At 40.5% G+C, this 15,454-nt stretch overlaps 1 protein-coding gene across 2 annotated transcripts in view; it reads right to left on the bottom strand.

Annotated features, from left to right (window-relative positions):
- ALG9 (ALG9 alpha-1,2-mannosyltransferase) overlaps nucleotides 1-15,454 on the bottom strand; it is a 138,433-nt gene that overhangs the window by 6,170 nt on the left and 116,809 nt on the right. The gene's annotated exons all lie outside the window — the stretch shown is intronic.

Raw genomic sequence — 15,454 nt, 5'->3', positions numbered from 1 at the left:
TGTAGGGCTCTTCTGAGTTACAGGACTGAAAGCAAGTCTCTAGACACCTCAGCACTGGACTTTTGCAACAGCCTTCTCATTGGTTTCCCTGCTTCAAGTTTTTCTCTTCTCCAAGATAGCCTCCCCTCAGTGGCCAAAATGATTTTTCTAATGCACAGATCTGACCATACCATTCCTTAATTAATAAAACTCCAGTGGCAATCTATTGACTCTTAGGTCATATATTATGTCACCTTTTTCATCCTTATAAAATTTCTATTTTGTGAGAGTTTTCTAATGTACAGAATTATTACATGAAAAAAAAACATACAGATGGAGACTGTGATTTAAAAAGTTTGGAGACTGGGGTGGCTAGGTGGTGCAGTGAATAGAGCACTGGCCCTGGAGTCAGGAGGACCTGAGTTCAAATCCTACCTCAGACACTTAACACAAAAACTAGCTGTGTGATCTTGGGCAAATCATTTAACTCCAATTGCCCTCCAAAAAAAAAAAAGTTTGGAGACCACTGGCCTAAGGCACTGAGAAGTTAAGTAACTTGCTCAGTCATGCAGCCAGTGTGTCTGAGTCAGGACTTGAACCTAGACCTTTATAACTCCAAGATCAGTCCTTTACCCCCTATACTACAATGTCTCTCATCCTGCACAAACTAGATACTTAATATTTATTTTAATTGAGCTAAATTGGTCAGGCAAAGCAGTATATGCCTGTAAGCCCTACTTGTGGGAAGGCTGAAGCTGGTGGACTGCTTGAGAACAAGAATTCTGGGCTACAGGGTGCTAAACCTATCCTAAGTGTGATAACCCATCCTAGGTTAGAAATGGAGCCTGTACAAGTTCTCATGGGGGTTGCTGAGTGTCTGCTACACTTCTAGCCTGGGCAAGACAGGGAGATCTAGTCTCAAACGTAATACTTAAGCTAAACTGAATTCCTGAAACATAAGGAAAATTTGCAAACTGATGAGTTTGTGAAGAGTGGGAACACACCAAAGGGACAATTTCTATTAGTAAATTAAAAAAAATAATAGCGTACCACCTTCTACATTAGTCAATGTTCCCTGTAGCAATCATTTCTGAGAAAAATCAAATCAGAGAACAACCTTTTCTCTGCTACACTGAATGGGATGGATGAGGAATGTTCTACTGCCTATTCTTCCTTAAAATCCCAAACTAATAAATGCTAGTGTGGTATTTGCATTGGCATCATAACCCCTCAGTCTGGCAGACTGCTGCAATGCCCAAACACAATGCTATCAGGGTTGGCCCACACACTTCCCAATTTGAGAGCTGGCAGCACTCTCTACTCAATCAGAACTGCACTTCAACAATCAGCAGCTTAGGGGCTTTAACAGAGAAAACTGGCTCTGAAGAGAGAAAGACAAGAAAAGGTTGAGCTCTTATAAAGACGGGCTTTAAGCTGGGGAGATCAAAACCAAGGTGATCAAGAGGAGGAAGTACTTTTGTTTGTCCAGAAATTATCTGTTCTATCTATGCTACGTGGCTCAGGGGAAAGTCAGGATGGAAGGCAGTAAGCCAGTGTAAATACCTAAGAGCCCAAGTGTGGTACACATGACTAAAACTGGACATTTTATTGAAATGTCATACTCCACAAAACACAAATCAGTACAAAATATAATCAGTACCTTGTCCTGATCAACTTACCAGAATAGGAAGAGATCAGGCTTGCAATGATCAAAACAAAACAAAGAACAATTCCAAAAGATTATACTGGGTTGTTTACGGGATGTAATACCACGAACAAATATTTATTAGGTGTAGGGCACTTTTCAAGGTCCAAGGGATACAAAGAGATATCAGGGTTCAAATCCTGGTTGTGCCATTTATTATTTGTGTGACTATGGGTAAGTCACTTAATCTCTCTATATATGTTTTTTTTTCCAATTGTAAAACAAGAAAGTTGAACTAGACAGCACTTTCCAGTGCCCCTAGCAGCTTGGTCCTATGGACTCTGGCTGTAATAATCTATTTGAGAGGCCTGGATATGTACATAATAAATATAAAGAAGCAGATACCAACCAAATACCGAATGGGTATTATAGATTTCAGAGAAGTGATTACTAAGACTTTAAAATGGTCCAGAAAAGCTTCATGGAGGAGGAGGAGGAGGTTGTGGAAAGTGAGCTGGAACATAAAAGGGGGAGTGGGGGGACATTCCACGTGGGAAGAACAGCATGACCAAAAGCATGAGGCAAGAATATATATGATGTATTCAGGGAACAATGAGTATATCAGTTTGAGTGGAAAGTTTCCAAGGGCTGCTTGTAGGCAACAAGGTTGGAGAGGCAGAACACAGGTCCCTGGAGGGGCAAGGACAGTTTTTCATTTTGTCTCTATTTCCCCAGTGCCTTAGACACAGAGATAGGAACACGAACTGAGTCTGTGATTTCACTAATACAGGGAACTTCTGGATGAAAAACTCCTTCACCAATGAAGGTCAGCACCTTCTAGGTAACTTAGACTCTTAAACAATCTCATGTACTGTACTAATGAGCTACTGGGCAGAAAGAGAAACATCCTTTTGGATATAGTCAATGTAGGAATTTTTTTTTTTTTTTACTATGCTTATATGATGGAATGGTGTCTTTTTTTTCAGTGGGGGGGAGGTGGGAGGAAGTAACAATTAGTGCTTGGCTAATTGAAAAAAAATTACTTGGACTGGAGGAAAACGGGAGGGTTTGAATGTGAACTCAGTAATTTAGACTTTGATCTATGGGCAAAATAAAAACTACCCTCAATACTACCTTTCTCTGATGAATAACTAGGTAGTCCTAAAAGTCACACAAAACCTTGAGGGGTGGGGAGGTTATATGTCTTACACAGACAGCCACACTAACAATAATCAAGATAGACATTCTATTCCCATTATTACAACAATTTAGGCAACGAGAATGAGATATCTTTTGTCCTTAGCAGTGAAAGACAAGTGGCTACACGAATGCTTCTCCATCTTTCTCAGCATGCAGCCTTGGCTAAGACGCTTTCCCAGTGAGTACAGACTTTGGATTTGTCTTAGACATGTCAGTGTACCCCCCCCCCCCCCCCCCCAGAGAGAACAAGATCAGGTCTTTCTCATCTGGACCTACTTAGTCAAGGAACAAACTCATCCTAGCTATTAACTCCTCCACCACCGACCCACAAAAGATTTGGCCTTTGGCAATGTTCTCAATAAAGAAAGGGAAAAGAAACTTCAAAGATCCCAACAGGAGGTTATGTAAAAGACAAAGATGGAGGTGGGGGGGAGAGGGGGAGGAATTAAAGGAAGAGCCCAGAATACATTGATTTATCCTCCAATCTTAGATGTGAATGGAGCAGGCTGGCAAACCAACCTCATGTTGCTTTTTCTATGGCAAATTCTACTTGTGACCCATAGCAGGCCAACACTATCTATCTTTAGCACATGAAATCACCAATTTTCACCAGAAGATGAAGTGAGAAAAACACTGAGTATGCTTAGCTCCATTCCCACCTCTGGAACGGAATGAAATTCTGTATTGGGGTTTCTTGTTTTGTTGGGAGTTTTTTTGTTTGTTTGTTTGTTTTTAAATAAAGAACAAATTCATCTGAATTCTTCATCTCTAACAGGGCAGCTGCCATTCTGGAAATCTTTCTCACCAACAGCTTTGATATGCTAACTAAAAACTGTGACCTTTTCAGTTTCTGGTGGGTGACAGGGTTGTTGTGAAAGAAGGGAAATCAAATGCATTATTTGTCTTCATGAGGGAGATAAGGGTCTGGCCCCTAGAATAGCAAGTTTATAACATAAGTATATGTACACCTACACAAGGTCATATGCATATGCCTCCATGTATTTAAAAAAGAACAAAACAAATGCTTATAAAACTAATATAATCAATAGTCCTAAGGTTTAAGAATCTTACAGCACAAAAGCCATGTGGGAGCACAGTCAGCCCAGCCTAAGGGGATATGAAAGACAGTGCCCCCTTCTCAGGAGAGCTGAGACACAGACCCTCCCAGTGAGAAAGCCACTCATGCAGTGGATGGATGGAAGATGAAACAAACTTGGACAAAGCAGTTGCCTAAACAGCATAATTAGCTGATGGCTCAGAATGTTTTCTAATTCAATTATCCGACCCATTTATCAGGGCTGGGGAGCATTCTGCTGTGGAGATTTAAATCTGCTCTTGCTGACGTCAATGGAAGACTGGCTGCTAGTCCCCTATGTCTCCAGTTCAGCAGGCACGAATAGATCTGGTAGGTCCATTTTTCACTTTAAAAAAGAAACAAATCTAACACATTTAGAGAAGAGTTTCTTTTATTTTTTAATTTTTAATATATTCTTCCAACATTTAATACCCTCTGTGAGCCTGTAATCTAAAACCACTGCCAGTTTTCCTCATGCTACGTCTGCTAATGTGGCTTTTTGAAGGCAGTATGTTCATGCCATTTACAATTCACAAACCTAAGCACAAAACTGAACTTTGAGAGTACTCCTAGGTTCGGAAAAACTGGTCTCCGTTCTCATTCAGGTCTCATGCCATAGTACACCCCAAAGGGAACCTCAAAAAGAGCTGGGCCTGGTCAGAAATGTCATTAGTGAAGTCTGCGGGAGTGCTCGTAAGGAGTTGGGTGGCACAGTGGATAAAGTGCTAGGGACGGAATTAAGAAGACCCAACGTCAAATTCAGCCTCAAACCCTCACTAGGCAAGTCACTTAACCTCCGTCAGCCTCAAGTCACTTCAACTGTAAAATGGGGATAATAACAGCATCTACCTCCCAGGGCTGTTGTGAGGATCCCAATAAGATATTATCTGTAAAGTGTTTAGCATAGTGCAAGGCACACAGTAGGAGCTTACTAAATGCTTCCTTCCCTTCCCTTTACATTTTAAAGGGGTGGGGGTGGGGGGGAGAGGACAGGAAGATATCATCTAAAAGGGTAAAGTCCAAAAAGTCAAAAGCAGAGCTGGAGGTAATTAACAAAGGGAAGAAGGGATGTCCCAGGGTGAGAAGGCAGGTGAGCCACAGCAGAGAGTCGGAAGCAGGAGTGGGAGAGCAACCACTGCTCTTTGTCACTGTCACATGCCAACTTCCAGGACACTTTCCCACCTTCCTCAATAACTTCCATGCCTGGGTTTTCATGTCCTCTCTACCTCTTTTCCAGTCATCACAGATCTCACGCCATTCACAAGCTGTACCCCATTCAGAAGAACCTGGTCCCCTATGTGGCAGTCAAGAATGGGTCTTCCTCATTCCACATCCCTGCCCATGGAATCCATTTTCATGGTTTCTTAGACGCTCTCAACTCACCAAATTAAATGTATTTCCAATTTTCCCTTATGTTACTTCACAGAATCACAGAATTACAAAGAGTTGGAAGGTACCTCAGATATCATCTAGTTAAGTAAGATCCTCTTGCTTCATAGATAAGAAAAATGAGTCCAAGGCAGAATAAGTGACTTGCCCAAGGTCACAGCAGTAGTAAATAACAGAACCAAAATCTTACCCAAGTCCTGACTATAAATCCAGCACTCTTTCCTCTGCATCAGTCTTATACTGACATAGCACCGACTTTGGGTTTCCGACTCAGACTGACCATGGCAGGTTGGATGCCCTGGGCTGCCAGGGGGTAGTCCTGTGGCTGACTATGCCCAACATTCCAGCTCACAAGCACCCACTGCTTTGCTTCTCATTAACAATCAGCCAGTAGACTTTGTTCCTGGCAAAGGTATTCACCTAAATAATATAGCAAGAATAATAGCTACAAAGCCCTTTCCCCAAAGCCATGTTTAGGGAGCCCATGTAGACAAAGCGATTCACAATTCTGAAATAGCCAAGGCTTCAATATCTGTTTTTCATTAGGAGAGGGCTCAAGCAGTTCACATCAAGGCAGGGTGTAGCCGTGTATTGATGTGAGAGATAAGTCACTCTACTACCAGCTCGGGGTAACAATGATGATCATGACAAAAGCTAGCATTTAGGGGCAGTTAGGTGGTACAGTGAATAGAGCAACTGGCCACCGGCTGAGGAGTCAGGAGGACCTGAGTTCAAATCTAGCCTCAGACACTTAACACAAAACTAGCCATGTGACCTTGGACAAGTCACTTAACCCCAACTGCCCTGCCTCCCCCCTCCAAAAAGCAAAAAAAAAAAAGCTAGCATTTATATAAAACTTTTTAAGATTTGCAAGGTTCTTCATAAATATCTCATTTTGTCCTCATAATCACCTTTGAAGGTAGGTGCTATTATTATCTTCATTTTATAGCTGAGGGAACTGAGGTGGACAGAAGTTAAGTGACTTGCCCAGGGTCACACTGGTACAAGTCATAGACTTAATTTGAACTCAGACCTTTCTGACTTTGGTCTAGCACTCCATCTACTGTGCCACCTAGTTGCCCTCACTCCTCCTAGGGTAAATTTCAGTGGATGGGTTGATTCAATGCAAGACTGGGCAAGGTAAGATACTCAGTCATTGACCTTTTCATAGACTCTCTGTGTATCTCTGCTGGACAGTCTGACTTACTGGACTCCCCACTCTTGCTTTTCAATGGACAACTGCACTCTCTACCCCCTCCACCCTCTGACTCTGACACTGGGTATTAACGTGCTCTTTTCTGCTAAAGCATAACTCGGATCTTTTAGTAAGAACAGTAAGTAATATTTAACCAAAGATTGGAGACTTGGTTCTGAGGTTTGTTACCCTAATTCAGGAGGTGAGAGGTGGTTGAGATGTAGTTTTTCCTGTTTCACCATTTTTCCTTCCTCCTGTCTTACCCATTTAGTCTCCTATCCCTCTCATTTCTTATTTCTCCAGAGACCATCAAAACAAAACAAATCCACCTACAGGTGTATCTACCTCTGTACACCATATTCACCTTTCTCTAGGACTCTTATTTAAAGATATTCGGGTTTTGAGAAGAACTCTATTATCGCACTATTAGTATGTAAACAATCCATCCCTACTTATTACCTTTTAAACATGTGTGTGTGTACCTTTCTATGTTTATTTTGGCTCCTACATTTCCATTTCAAAACGCATACTCAGTTCTGGTCAAAATTTTCATCAAAAATGCTTGGAAATTATTTCATCAAGGATCTATTCCTCTCTTCCCCTCTCCCCTCACAGGATTATTTTTTGCCAGATAGGTTACTTTTGATTTTAAGGAACAATGTAGTCTAAGCTTTCCTCCCCTTTAAAGTTGCAGCTGGCAAGTCTTCATCTGTGAGCCTCCCTGTGGCTCCGTGGTACTTGAACTCTGTTTCTGGTTGCTTGTACTATTTCTTCTTTGACCTAGAAGTTCTGAATTTTGGCTAAGATGATCAGGGTGTTTTCAGTTTGGGCTTTCTTTCCAGAGATGACTAATATATTCTATTTTCATTGCGTCCTTTGGTTCTAACAGTTTGGGGCAGTTTTTATTTGTAATTTATAGAAAGATGGTATTCAGGCTTTCCATTGCTTCTGATTTTCATACATGTGTTTCAAACATTCTTAGATTATTTCTCCATGATCTGTTTTCCAGGAAGGTTGTTTATGACAGTAATTTGTTATAATTTCTTCTGTTTTTTTCCCCTTAATCTTTTGGTTTTGTTTTCATATATCTAAGGTATCAATTCTCCTTGCCGTTCTTTCCTTCCTAGCCATCCTGTTTTGTATTACATTTCACGTTTTCCACATATTTCTTCTTTCTATAACCCTTGCAGCCAGGACATCTTTCTCAGAGGCTCTACTTGAACTTCTCGGGAAGCTGCTCTTTTCCTCAGGGGATTTTTACCCTGGGAGTCAATTGAGGCAAGGTATTTTTCCTAATAATATTTAGTATTTTTCCTGAATTACTCATCTCAGCAGCCTCATTGTGTAGACTGAGTAAAGCTTTACTGCACTCCTGAATGGAGAGGAGCAGACTATGCCTGGGCCCTAACTGTAGCATCCAAGATTAGGCCCTTCTTCTGTAGGAATTGTTGGAACTTGTTCCTACTGCAGTTCAGGCCAAGGCTGTTTTTTTAAGGATGGGTGAGTGATTGGGAGATTTTGGAAAAATGGTGGTATTTTAGTACCTACAAGGAGCCCAAATGTCCCTCAGATAAAACTAAAATACCACTATCTTCCCCAAATCTCCCAATAACTCACCCATCCTTTAAAAAAAAAAACTTCATTAAATCCCACCATACCCTCCAGCTATATAGCTTTCCTCCTCTTCTCAGCAAAATTTCTTGAAAAAGCCCTCTACAATCAGTACCTCCAATTCATCTCACATTCTTTTTTAAACCCTCTAATATGGCTTCTGACTTCATCAATCAAATGAAACTACTCTCTCCAAAGTTAGTAATGACTGTCAAATCTAATGGGCTTTTTTCTGCACTCATCCTTTTTGCTCCCCACTGACATGGTTGATTACTTTGTCCTCCTGGATATTTTCTGGATTTTGGTGACTTGGTTTTTTCTTGGTCCTCCTTCTACCTATGTGACTGCTGTTTCTCAGTCTCTTTTGTTGTATCATCAACCATTTCTCACACACACACACACTTATTGTGGGGGCCCTGTCCCCAAAGATGGTTGTCTTGGCATCTCTTCTTTCTGTTTCTTTGTAACAGTATTCTCATCAGTTCCCAAGGGTTCGATTATTATCACTAGGCAGATGACTCTCAGCTCTATTTCTCAAGCCTAGTCTCTCTCCTCAGTTCTAGTTCCTCATCACCAGCTTCCAGTTGGATATTTCAGACTATATGTCCCATAGGCATCTCAAACTCAACAGGTCCAAAACAGGATTCACTATCTTTTCCTCGAAGTCATCCCCTTTTCTGAACTTCCCAATGTCAACAGCCCCATCCTCCCAGTCACCTAGCTTTGACTTCTTTCTTGCTTACCCTACACATTCAAGCCATTGCCAATCTAATCATTTCCTCCTCTATAACATTTCTCATACATGTTCCCATCTCTCTACTCATCACACAACTATACTCCACATTCAGTTTCTTGTCACCTCTCAAGTGGACAAATTTAATAGCCTCCTAACTGATCTCCTTGCCTCAGGTCTTTCCCCACTCCAATTCTCAAAATCTCCTACTCAGCTACCAGCTATTTTCCTCAACATTAGGTCTGAGCATATCACACACAATTCCCTCAATAAACTCCAGGGGCTCTTTATTACCTCCAAGATCAAATGTAAAATGTTGTGTTGAACATTTAAAGTCCTTTAAACTCACAGCTATGAGGAGGAGAGGTATTCTTAACCAAACAAGGGTTAAGAGGCAATTACAAAAGATAAAATAGATAACTTTGATTATGTGAAATTGAAAAGCTTCTGCACAAACAAAATTAGTGCACTTAGGATAAGAAGGATAGCAGCTGAATGGAAAAATATCTTTGTATCAAATTTATCTGATAAGAGTTTAGTATCCAAGACACATAATTAATGTGTATATGTTGATATATGTATATAGATATAGATAATATGAATTATGGATATAAATATAGTTATAAAAAGATATAGATATAGAAACCAAAAGCCACTCCCCAGTAAATAAGTGGCCAAAGAATATTAATAAATAGTTCTTAAAAGAATTGCAAACTATTAACAAGTACATGAAAGAATGCATCAAATAACTAGAAATCAGATATTATAACAATAACCATATTGTTATATGGTATGGGTCTCTGGGAGGGAGAAGGATATGGAGAAAAATTGTGACGATGTGAAAAACAAGAGACACCAATAAAAACTCATTTTAAAAATATATACAAATTTTTTTCCCATAATCTGGCTCCTTCCCACCTTTCCATTTTCTTACTTCATACCCTGCAAATCAGAAAAGATGGCAAAAGAATATGGGAATAGTTGATGTTGGAGGGGGTTGTGGGAAGACAGGCATAATACTGCATTTAGTGGAACTGTGAATCAGTACAATCAGTTTGGAAAGCAATTTGGAATTATGCAAATAAAGTAACTAAAATGACCATATCCTTTGACCCACAGAGTCTATTACTGGAGACACTGATCAGAAGAAAGTTTGCAATATACATAAACATATTTATGGCAGCAAGGAATTGAAAACAAAGTAGATTTTCACTGATTGGGGAATGGCTAAACAAATTGTGTACATGAAATTAATGGAATATTACTGAGCTGTTGAGAACTGATGTATGTGAAAAATACAGAGAAGTAATGGAAAGAACTATAAAAGTTAATATAGAATGAGGTAAGTAGAACCAAGAAAACAACATATACAATGACAATAATACCGTAAATAGAAACACCCCCCCCCCCCGGAAAAAAAAGTGAATGTTGCAAAATTATAAAGAGCATGACACAAAAAAAGAGATATAGGAAGACAGTTCTACTCTTCCCTTTTGCAGAGGTAGAAGGTCCAGAAATGTTATATGAGGCACGTGTCTGATTTTTTCATTTAAAAAAAAATTTTTTTGTCTTTAAAAATAATTGTTATATAGTATGGGTCTCTGGGAGGGAGAAGGATATGGAGAAAAACTGATGATGTGAGAAACAAAAGATACCAATAAAAACTTATTTTAAAAAATATATACAACTTTTTTTCCCTCATAATCTGGCCCCTTTCCACCTTTCCATTTGTCTTACATTATACTTCCTATGATCCACATTCTTTGATCCTGCCATATTGACCTGCTTTCTATTCCTCACCCATGACACACAGTATTCTTTCTCTGTGTTTTTTAACTCATGCCTGGAACATTTCCTCTCCCAAACTCAGACTCTTAGAATCCCTAGCTTCCTTAAGATTTCATGCCACCTCCTCTGTAAATCCTTTCCTGGTCTGCAGAGCCATTAGTGTCATCTCACTGTTATACATTCCATTTATTCTGTATTTTATCTTGTGAGTTCTGATTATACTTGTCTCCCCTTCTTTCCACATTAGAATGTAATTTTCTTGTTGACTGATCCCTCCTTTCCAAATTGGACAACTAGCGGCTCCCCAATCTCATTCCTTCCTCTCTCAGCTCTAAACATTTGTACAGGTTATCCCCATTCCTGAAAGAGCTCCCTCCACAATTCAGTCTATTGAAATCTTTTTTTCTCTGAAGTATCCCTTTCCCTGATTCCCTCAGGAAGAAATGACTACGCCCCCTCTCCAATCAACTATCTTTCTCTGTTTGATCTCCTAAATACCTGATCTTATGGTTATTTCTGTATGTATCTTATTCCTCACCTAGACTGTAAGTTCTTTAAAGGCAAGGATTCTGTTGATTTTCCTCATTGTTCTCGGCACCTAGCACAGTGCATTGATGTCACTACCAGCTATGTAAGTACAGTTTCAAGAAAGAAACCTTCTAGTGATAGCAAGATGGAGTCAGTTTCACCTTCATAGCAGCATTCAATAGAAACTGGGTTTATTATTTTTGAGTGGCTATAAATCACAAGCATGAAAACACTGACTGCTGACCATTAACACCCATTAAGCACTACACTGTGCTCCTTCAAAAAGCAAGTCTGACTGGCATTGCTATTCAAGAGGGACAATCTCCAGGGAATGTGAAAGGACCAGAAGCAGACAGAGGGAAAGGCAAGCGGAACTTTCTTCTAAGTGGTACACTGGTAAAGGAACTGTAAACTGCAGGAAACCAGGTTTTTTCTCTCTTGTCTCAGCATATGTGACTAATATTCAAACAGCATAAATGAAGGAAAGGCAGGGGGGAAGGGAGTGCTATGGTGATTGACACATGAGGGAACAGAAGGGAGCATTTCAATTACTGGTTGGGAGACAGAACTAATTCTATCCAAAGGACTCCAACACTCACTTGGGCATTTTGAACTGTTGGCATAGAACCAAATTCTGTCAAAGGGGCATAATCTTACTTCCCACCTGGGTAGTGAGAGCTGCAGATGGGAACAGCTTGCTGGACTATTCTGTGAACCATATGTCTATTTCTTTGAAAAATCTCCTTAGGTAAGAAATTGTTCAGAAATCAGTCAACACATGTGAGAAAATGCATCAGGAGACTGCCTAACTTGTTTCTTTACAATGGGATCTGCCTAACAATTTTTTCAAATGTATTTGTCACACCAAGACAAGGGCTTAGATACTACAATCACCCAAGCTGCCACATAGGTCTTAAATAGCTACAATGGCCATGGCCTGGCCATATGATTCATAGCTGCTGAGTGCCAGGCATAAAGGTAGTGGGACTGGGGAAAGAGGGCAAAGAGAACAAACAGAAAGTACAACCCCATGTTTTGTATTCATCCTCTATGAAGTACCTTTGTTTCCAACCTTATTACATCTTTAAAATTCAGGTTGATTAACAAGTTCCCTGAGAATATACATTCATCTTTTTTTTTTTTTTTTGCCTTTTGGAGGGCAATTGGGGTTAAGTAACTTGCCCAAGGTTACACGGCTAGTTTTGGGTTGTTGTTTTTTTTTTTGTGCGTGTGTGTTAAGTGTCTGAGGGTGGAACCGAACTCAGGTCCTCCCGACTCCGGGACTGGCGCTTTACTCACTGCGCCACTTTGCCACCCCCTATACATTCATCTTTAGATAACCTCTACATTTTTTCCATAAGTATAATTTCTCTCTGCATCTTCAGAATTTTATTCGTGAGAGTTTTTCATCCCTCTTCAGCTGACTTATCCTGTAAAATATTAAGCCATGAGCTCCCATATGTCATTTCTCCATACCTGGTGAAATCTCATTGACCAAAATCTAATGTATGTGTCACTATGGACTGATCCCCTCTTTCCTTCTGATGAAGTGATCACTGTCCCCAGAGTTCCCATTCTCATTCTGAAAAACAAGGTCCTCCTTGTTGATCAGAATCAGATCTAGAGAGGACATTTCTCTGCTTTACCATCCTGATAACATTATCATTCAGTCAAATCATTAAACTATCAACTACTTTGATTTTGGCAGGGAGAACCCATGCAGAAATCCAGATCTTTCATGTTTCCTATCCTGACTACATTATGCCTTGGCCAGCCTTTTAATCTATCACTCAAACTTCTCATCAATCTCTTCTTTCTGTCTAGTTGGTCTGTACTATGTTCTGATACTGCTTCTGCTTCTGCCTCCATAGATGTTCACCCAAATGTTCTTCATGATACAGCTCTCCTTTGGTTTCTAAATTTTCTCATGAACATGTAGCTTCATGAAATATAATGTTACTTTGCTCCACCTTTACTTATCTTGTACCTTTTGAATAAGGAAAGCATATCCCAGGGTCATAATAAAATTTCAATATTACATATGATATAAAATTTTCCTCTTCAATTTATAATCTTGCATTTTCCTTCCCCACTTCCCCATATTTGTGTATCTGCATACAGATATGTAAGGTTTTGGTTTGTTTGTTGACTCCCTTGGATTTTGTCTTCTCTGAATTCTAGACAATTCTATTGCTACTTTCTTTCCTAGGTTTTTCCTGTTTTCCTTTCTAATCTAGCTGCTTTGATTTTGTATGAGCAAAACCTTTTTAGTTTTTGGCTTCCTTTGCTCCTACTCTTTCAGTTGAGAACCTTCCTTCAAATTTCTCTAAAAACAGCAATAATAATAACTATGGTCATTTGCTGAGAGCTCCCCCCTTTCCACCCTTCTTCCTCATCTAATTACTCAGATTCCTTTTGTCACTATGTCCTCCATCACCCCAGTCTCATATGAACAGCTGGCCCTTCTTGTCATGGCAAATCCCTCTTTATGCACAGCTGACCACATTCCATCTTATCTTCTCCAGGAGATTGCCTCCTTGGTCATCCCTGTTCCATCACTTATCTTCAGCCTCTCTTTATCTACTGGCTCCTTCCCTAATGCCTACAAATATGTCCATGTTTCCCTCATCCTCAAAAACCCCTTCCTTGATCCATCTGTCTCCACTAGCTCTCATTCCACAAACTGCTTGAAAAGGCCATCTACAAAGAAAGCTTCTACCTCTTTTCCTCTCATTCTTTTCTTTTTTTTTTTTAAAAGCAATTGGGGTTAAGTAACTTGCTTAAGGTTACACGGCCAGTTATTTCTGGGTGTGGTGCTAAATATCTGAGCCTGGATTTGATCCCAGGTCATCCTGACACTGGGGCCGGTGCTCTTACTCGATGAGCCACCTGGCCGCCCCTAAGCAATTGGGGTTAAGTAACTTGCTCAAGGTTACACGGCCAGGTGTTTCTGGGTGGGTGCTAAGTGTTTGAGCCCGGATTCGATCCCCAGGTCATTCCGATACTGGGGCCGGTGCTCTTACTCGCTGTGCTACCTGGCCGCCCCCTGTCATTCTTTTCTTAATCCTCTACAGTATGGCTTCTGACCACCTTATTCTACAGAAACTGTACTCCCCAAAGTTACTGTTTTCTCAATTGCCAAATCCAATGGCCTTTTCTCAAGTCTCTTCCTTTGTGATCTCTTTGCAGTCTTCAACATTGTTGATCACTCTCTTATTTTGGGGAGCGTAAGGAGGGGAAGGCAAGGCCTTTGGGGTTAAGTGACTTACCCAAGGTGACATAGCTAGTGTCAAGTGTCTGGGGTCGAATTTGAACTCAGTTCCTCCTGACTCCAGGGCTGAGGCTCTATTCATTGCACCACCTAGCTGCCCCTCTCTTATTCTTGATAGTCTTTTCTTTCTAGGTTTCATGACACTCCTCTCTTCTGGTTATCTCCTATGTATCTGAACACTCTTTCTCAGTCTCTGTTGCCCTATCTTTATCTAGATCATACCCACTCACCACAGTTTTCCTACACAGCTCTGTCCTGGGTCATCTTCTCTTCTCCCTCTATACTATTTCACTTGATGATTTCATCAGGTTCCATGGATTCAAACATCTCAGCTGATGATTCTAAAATCTACCCATCCTGCCATAATCTCTTTCCTGACCTCCAGTCATGTATCCCCAACTGCCTACTGGACATCTCAAACTGGATATCCAGTAGAAATCTTAAATTCAACATGTCCAAAACCAAACTCATTATATTTTCCCCAAACCCCATCCCCTCTTCCAAATTTCCTTATCACCACTGTGGGCACCACCATTCTCCCAGTCCCCTAGGCTCACAACCTTGATTCCTCACTCTCTCATCCCCCATATCCAATCTGTTACCAAGTCCTATCAATTTTACCTTTGTAACATTTCTCACTTTTGTCCCCAACACTGCTGCCACCCTAGTGCTGGCTCTCAACACCTAATGCTTAGACTACTGCAAAAGCCTGCTGGTTGGTCTCCCTGTCTCAAGTCTCTTCCTACTCTAGGTCAGGGCATAAACTTTTTCCACTCACAACCCGTTCTGTACTTCTTAAACCGTGGGTTTAAGAAGCACTGCACTAGTTCACCCTGCACTCAGCTGCAAAAGTTATCTTTCTAAAGTGGATTAAGGAGGACTGGGAAAGGCTTCTTGGAGAAATTTGAATTTTACACTAAGTATGTAGAGGGGATTTCTCCTAGTTCTGACCATGTCACCACCCTATGTAATAAACTCCTGTAGCTTACCAAACACACACACACACACACACACACACACACACACACACACACACACAC

The sequence above is a fragment of the Petaurus breviceps genome, unplaced genomic scaffold (assembly GCF_028583685.1).
Source record: "Petaurus breviceps papuanus isolate PSGF00001 unplaced genomic scaffold, PetGlider_PUasm1.0 91133, whole genome shotgun sequence".
Lineage (NCBI taxonomy): Eukaryota > Metazoa > Chordata > Mammalia > Diprotodontia > Petauridae > Petaurus > Petaurus breviceps.
The sequence above is the reverse complement of the archived record's forward strand: the minus strand, read 5'-3'. Positions and strand labels throughout refer to the sequence as shown.